Source organism: Papio anubis, chromosome X, assembly GCF_008728515.1.
Source record: "Papio anubis isolate 15944 chromosome X, Panubis1.0, whole genome shotgun sequence".
In the NCBI taxonomy this organism is placed as follows: domain Eukaryota; kingdom Metazoa; phylum Chordata; class Mammalia; order Primates; family Cercopithecidae; genus Papio; species Papio anubis.
In genome coordinates, this window is record NC_044996.1 from 267650 (window position 1) to 274954 (window position 7305).

General features: G+C 38.1%; 1 pseudogene; it reads right to left on the reverse strand.

Moving 5' to 3' along the window:
• Positions 1-4620: 4620 nt before the first annotated feature.
• LOC108583654 lies at positions 4621-6531 on the reverse strand (annotated as a pseudogene).
• Between the last annotated feature and the right edge of the window lie 774 nt (positions 6532-7305).

Genomic DNA, 7305 nt, shown 5'->3' on the forward strand with positions numbered 1-7305 from the left:
GTGCTATCCAGCATGTATTCCACATACCAGTTCCAAAACTGTTACCAGTCCCTTATGAGATAAGTATAATAAGTATATAAATCATGAAAGTATATAGTTATACTGATCAAGTATACAAATGGTAAGTATTTAGAAATTTTTAGAGCATTTCACATTGTTGGTTTATCCACGTGCATAATTTTCTATTTTACAAAAGTCCATGGCCGATTGGAAATTTAAAAAAAAAAAAAGTTCCTTCACCACAAAGAGTTGAGAAGCACTGCTTTAGAGTGTCTCAATAATGCTTTTGGTCAGGTGGCATAGTTTCCCTTCTTGTATTACCTTTGTCTTCCTCAGAGCTGGCCTTAAAGCCAAGGGACCTGGCTGCCTTCCAGGCAGTCATTTCCGCATAGTTTAATAGCTATAGCCAGTGAACTGAAAGTGCATTTCCTGCCACCATACTGTACAATTATTACTAATGTAATAGGAGAATGCACTTCTGGTTTTGGCACTGATATTTGGGATACTGCATCAGGGCTGGTAGCTTAAAAGAGTGGGCAATATTTTGGAGTATGTATTAATGGAGATAGAACCACTAGGAATACTTCCTGTTAAAATATGCTATATTTGATCCATTTAGAGATAATTTAATAAGATGATACTTTAAATGAAAATAGGAAAATCTCTTCTTATGTGGGGCCATGAACCTTTGCTCAAAGGAAGTTTTAAGGAGGTGGGTCTTAGCTCATTTTAAGAAATACGTTTCTAACTACTGATGGAATAGTTTTATTAGGTAAATGCTCAAAGACTGATTTACAAACTATCATTGGTTCTCTAATAAATGAATCCTGCAGTTAGTTGAAAATTAGATTAAGCTCTAGGGTCCCTTCAAAGCAGAATTATATAATTAGGTGCTGAAGTAGATTTAGGCATCAAAGGAAGGAAAATTAACTTTGAATCAGGAGTCATTAAGTGTGATGTCCTGTGATTCTCCTTTAATTTAGAGAAAAATTCTGCAATACTTCAGGAAGGATGTAATACTGAGGTCATTTGAAGGCTGAAAGTTTACTTGGAGTTGTACGTGGTCCCAGATCCACAGTTTGGAGCCAAGAGGAGACAATAAAAGATTTAAAGAAAGTCCTTCCAGAATGTGCAGTTATTAATGTCCGAGAACTTACAACTTAACGACTCAAACACAACCAAGATAAAGGAAAGAGTGAAAAGGAACTGGTCACTATTGAAACAATCTTAAGACTTGACATAAACAAAATGTTTTCTCCCCTTTACATTCATAAATAGAGGGTTAACAGCTATTTAGGTTGCTGTTGAAGATTTAAATCTTGGAGAATAGAAAATTTAATTGAGGGCAAGATGATTTTCTAATTGTTTACAAGGTCTTTTTATTGCCTTTTGTTCATTAAAATGAAAAAATTGTATTAACAATATTAGAAAGCTAATATATTGCTAATGAGGTTCTCCTCTACTGGAATAATTTCTAAAAATCAAATAAATAGGAAAAAATTAATGTTAAATTAGCTACAGTATCTGAATCAATTTATTTCTGCAAATTATTTCTGACCAAATGTCTGAGAAACAAATCAGTGTAAAAGATTATTAATAATTACTTGCTTACAGGTATAAAAGAAAGTAACATGAAACTTTTTAAAGAAAAGAGAAGAATTTTCTTATGAGCCAATTCATACTGCTGCAAATATCTTGGATCCAAGACCAAAAGGTAGAAATGTAAATAATGATAGCACTGCTGCTGCTGCCCTAGATTGAATTACAAAACAAGCAGCACATTTAGAAATTTATGCTGGAAAAATCCTTTCAAATGTGTCTGAATACAGAGCAGTTACAGTGTTTGTGCAGTCATGCAGTTTGGACTTGTGCCAAGTGTAACGCTCTTATTCCTGGTCCCACCCTTCTGATGAGGAATCTGAAGGCCAGGTTACAATTCAAGGTCTCTATGGCTAGCTCAAGCTCCTACCCAGTGTTTCTGAGCTTTTATCCCTACTAAGTTTGCTCATGAAAATAACAATATTAATAACTAATGTATATTTGGTGCTTACTATATGCTAAGCATTATGCAAGGTAAATTATATATTTTGTTTTAAGTTTCACAATAAACCTATGAGGTAAATACGTTTATGTTCAGATGGGGAATTTGATTCTGTATGAGGTTAAAGAAATTGCTCTAGGTCACATCATTATATCTGTTCCATTATAAATCTGTTGAGAAATCAGTAGTTTTTCTGCATGTCAAGGATGATTTTTGTTTGGAAGACAAGGCCAGGTATCTTAGAACAATAAGGTCTCCCAAGCCTCAATATCTAGCTGCCGCCCTCACAGGTGACTTCCCTCAACACAAGATTTTGTCTCTTATTCTTGCTAGTTGCTTTCAGCCACACCTCTAAGAAGTTGTCAGTAGCTCTCAATAGCTGCTCTTCATGATGATCCTTGTATCAGTCCCAGCCTTATGGGCTCCTCAATAGTGATATAACTTAATATTACAACAGGGTCTCTGATGCACCCTTAAATGACAGAAACAATTAAGAAATAAATCAAAGATCTTTACCCCTGCTTCAAGGAAAGAGTTTATGGAACATCAACTAGCTGACCCCCTCTAGTTGCCTATTTTTAATTTAAACAAACTTTGGGGAATGAAAGTTGGTCTGGGATAAGTTTCTCAAACTTGAAGAAAGATGGTTTTCTCTAGAGCAATTCCTTACATAGGAGCTCTATTCTCCCTAAGGAACATTTGAATGGTGGGAAAATGAGACTAGGAACTGAAAGATGCTTCTATGTTCCTTAGACATGAGTTCAGATATTATTGGAAGTTAGTAAAGAGGCTTTGCACTCAGTAGCTTAACATCCTATTCTTCCTCAATTCTAAGTATTCCTAAAATACAATTTGAATCAGACACACACCAGAAAGAGCCCCTGAAGCCCAATCCAATGAACTGGGGGAGCATGAAAAATCTAAGCATTACCTGGAAAATCTGCTACAAAACAATACACAGGTAAAGTGGCCCCAGGCCAAACAAAGGAGTTTGCTAAGAGTGGTGCAGCAGGTTTCTGTTGAAGACTTTGTTTTCTTCCAGTAATGCTCTACATAATGTGAGCAATGGTTGTGTGAGGCTGTGGTTCTGTCTCTCTGACTTTAGTGTCCTGGGCCTGCATTCATGTTGTATTTTTTTCCTTCTGTTTTTGTGACTAATTCTCTCTGTGGGACTAGTATTTTTCTGTACAGCATGACACTGAAAGAAACACTTTAAACTGCGTTTGCCAGGAAAAGTCACTTCCCATTTGGAATCCTAAGTGAAACCGACACCACACTTTAAGATTCTAGGATTGTTGCAGGGAAATGACACCCAATAGCTCCAGGAAGCAGGAGCCCTATTGTTGCTGTTTAACCACTTCTTTCCCATTTTGGTGGCCAGTTGCCTCCTTACACACAAACTGCCTCAGAAGATCCTGAGGAGATCATGGTGTCTGTCTGTCCTTGCAAGAGCATGCATTATGGTAGGACATTGCCTTCATTCTGTTCCTTTTTCTCCAAGACTCTTGCTTATTCTCACCATTTGGCTGGACTTCCTACTGTAGGATTACCTCAGAATCCACACAAAACCCACAGGGTTTTAGAACTGCCTTGAATTACATGTTTTCCCAAACATCCACCCAGTTCATAGGTGGCCTCACCTCTGAAGTCTCAGAGTTGCAAGATGCCTTAAGTCTTAGACTGTCTTCCATCTTTTTTCTCCCTTCTGCACCCCCTCTGGCCAAAGTTGCCCAGCCACACTAAATTGCATTCCTTGCAGTATTGCATGCTTCCTTTGGGCAGCCTGACTTTTATGAATAGATGAGGATAAAACTGGGATATGAAAATACATTTATCTCTTTTTTTTCATATAAAAGCAGGAGTTGGTAATGTTTTATTCTTAAAGACTTCACGTTTGGAACTTAAAATAAGCAGTATATTCATTAAATATATTAAATTCATTAAATATACAGGTAGTCTTTAAATTTTTTGTCTACAAAATGTTATTAAAGAAATATTCTAACAATCTTAAAATAACTTTGGGAGGCACGGGAAAGGACAAAGGGCCTGAATTTTTATGTCGCAGTCTCTGATCAGTGCTTTTAGTCCAATCCAGTCAAGTAAGTAAAGGTTCATAGAAAAAATTATGTTTTATAAAATCATAGTGATGAAAAAAACATTCTAGCCTAGGATCATCTCATCCAAGAAAAATACTGAGAAAACAGCTTGTAAAAAAGAAGGTAATATAATCAAATTATACTCCTCATAAAACTCTACACTTAATAACAGGAATACATAATATACATAATATAAAAATAATTCTTACCATTTATTCCACACCTATCATTCCCCAGGCACTGTACACTGTACAATCAGCCTAGGATCATCTCATCCAAGAAAAATACTGAGAAAACAGCTTGTAAAAATTTATTTATTTATTTTTGAGACGGAGTCTCACTCTTTCGCCCAGGCTAGATTGCAATGGCACGATCTCGGCTCACTGCAACCTCTGCTTCCCTGGTTCAAGCCACTCTCCTGCCTCAGCCTCTCAAGTAACTAGGACCACAGCCATGTGCCACCACACTTGGCTAATCTTTTTATTTTTAGTAGAGATGGGGTTTCACCATGTTGGCCAGGCTGGCCTCAAACTCCTGACCTCAAGTGATCTACCTGCCTTGGCCTCCCAAAGTGCTGGGATTACAGGCGTGAGCCACTGTGCCCAGCCTACAATCATGATTTCTAATTCCAAAAATCAGAATTTCTAATTCTCAGGTAGATGGCCAAAGCTACTTTTTTAAGTTTCGTGTCTTTTTAAAGAGAAGAAAGTGAACTTTATTAAAGCTGAATGACTCACTCAAGGCCATATAGCTGGTAGATGGCAGAAGTGGGGTTTGAATCTGTTTTTCTTCCATACCACACACCAAATAGCTGAATTGCTCTTATTATTTTAGACAAATTTCATTTTTAGCCATCTCTGTATACAATAAGAATCCAGCCTGCATTTGTCAATGATAGAGAGTACAGTAAATAAGAAGTCCCTGAAGAGGTCAGAGTGTTGACAAAATTCAACATGATGGTGGAGTCCACACAAACACAGGAAACAAAGCTGGCCCTTCCATACAGCCGCCTGTCCTTGCAATGACTTCGTTTTAAGTCAACGTCTCTTCATGCCGCACATATTCCCCAATGTCTGCCTGATGAAATACCACAATCGCCATGGGGTCTACTTTTCTGCAGTCTTGTGTAGATTTTGCTGCCACCCCAAAACGCAAAGGGATGTCTGCCATGGAGTACACCACCACGCCCTGGTACTGAGAAGTATTTTCAGTGGTTCGACCCAGACCACATTTCAACACATGGTTCCCACACAGGAACGACTGCTCTGCACCAGGCTTTATCTACACTTTATACTTGGCATAAGGTGCAAGGTAATCCAGGGCTGTGACGTGCAACCAAAACTTGTGGGTCTTAGTGACTTTTCCAAAGCAGGACCCCAGCGACACCAGCTTGTCCCCAGAGACATTAGCGGCCAACTTCATAATCTTTTCACTCACATAGTACACCCGGTCGTTGTGCAGATGGAAACAGTAGGTGCCATCGGGCTGGTCCACCAGTAGCTGAAGATTCTCCCCGATGTATTTCGCGATCTTCTCAAACATGACACGGGTCTCTTCTTCAGTCAAAGGCCGCATTTTCTCCCTGGGTTGGAACAACGGATCCTCCTATCTCTTAATATAATATAAATATATAAATGGAATTATTTAAAATTGTCCGTTTATGTCTAGCTTCTTAGCATAATGTTTTCAAGGTTGATTCATGTTGATGTATCATGATTTTATTCCTTTTTTATTTTTCAAGTTATCAACACTTATTTACATACTTGATAAATTTGTTGGAATTTTTAATTGTTTTATGTTCCAGGAGGAGTATATTTACCTCATTTCAGGAACTATGTGTACATTCGTTTGTTGAGGATTATTTGGTGTTTAAAATTTACCCCCCAAAATATACTGAATTGCACAAAAAGAAAAGTTCTTGATAACTTTCTGGTTTGCTCAAAGACTCTCAGGTCTTTACATTTCTAAGGCATTTTTATACGTAGATTTTACCCTCACAGTGTTACTAAGAAAGCAGGTGCTGCCATCCCTATTTCAAACATAAAGAAACTGTGACCCAGGAAGAACAAGTAACATGCCCAGGTTGTCCACGTATCTCCATGCTTTATCTGGTATTAAGTCCAGGGGCCCTTATTCAGCATCATTTATACCTCTAGTCTAACAGAAGCTCTTGGAGGAGGGACACTTGGCATGACCATGTGCACATCCCCAGAACTAATTCAGAGTACTGCCATGGGGAGCCAATTCCCCTAGATCTCTGACACACTGGTTAGGCTTGCTGTGTCTCAGGCCATGTCTGTGATTTTATTAAGGATTTTTGCATCGAGGTTCATCAGGGATATTGGCCTGAAGTTTTCTTTTTTTGTTGTATCTCTGCCAGGTTTTGGTTATCAGCATGATACTGGCCTCATAAAATGAGTTGGGGAGGAGTCCCTCCTTTTCAATTGTTTGGAATAGTTTCAGAAGAAAATGGTACCAGCTCCTCTTTGTACCTCTGGTAGAATTCAGCTGTAAATCCATCTGGTCCAGGGCTTTTTTTCATTGGCAGGCTATTTAATGCTGCCTCAATTTCAGAACTTGTTATTGGTCTAATCAGGGATTCAGCTTCTTCCTGGTTTAGACTTGGGAGGGTGTATGTGTCCAGGGATTTATCCATTTCTTCTAGGTTTTCTAGTTTATTTGCACAGAGGTGTTCATAGCATTCTCCAATGGTTGTTTGTATTTCTGTGGGGTCAGCGGTGATATCCCCCTTACCATTTCTGATTGTGTCTATTTGATTCTTCTCTCTTTTCTTCTTTATTAGTCTAGCTAGCAGTCTATTTTATTAATTTTTTCAAAAAAACAGCTCCTGGTTTTGTTGATTTTTGGAGGGTTTTTGTGTCTGTATCTCCTTCAATTCTGCTCTGATGTTGGTTATTTCTTGTCTTCTGCTAGCTTTGGGGTTCTTTTAATTCTTTTAGTTGTGATGTTAGCTTGCTGATTTGAGATCTTTCTAGCTTTTTGATGTGGGCATTTAATGCTATGAATATCCCTCTTAACACTGCTTTAGCTGTGTCCCAGGGATTCTAGCACATTGCCTCTTTGTTCTCATTAGTTTCAGAGAACATCTTGATTTCCACCTTAATTTCATTATTTACTCAAGAGTCATTCAGGAGCAGGTTGTTCAAT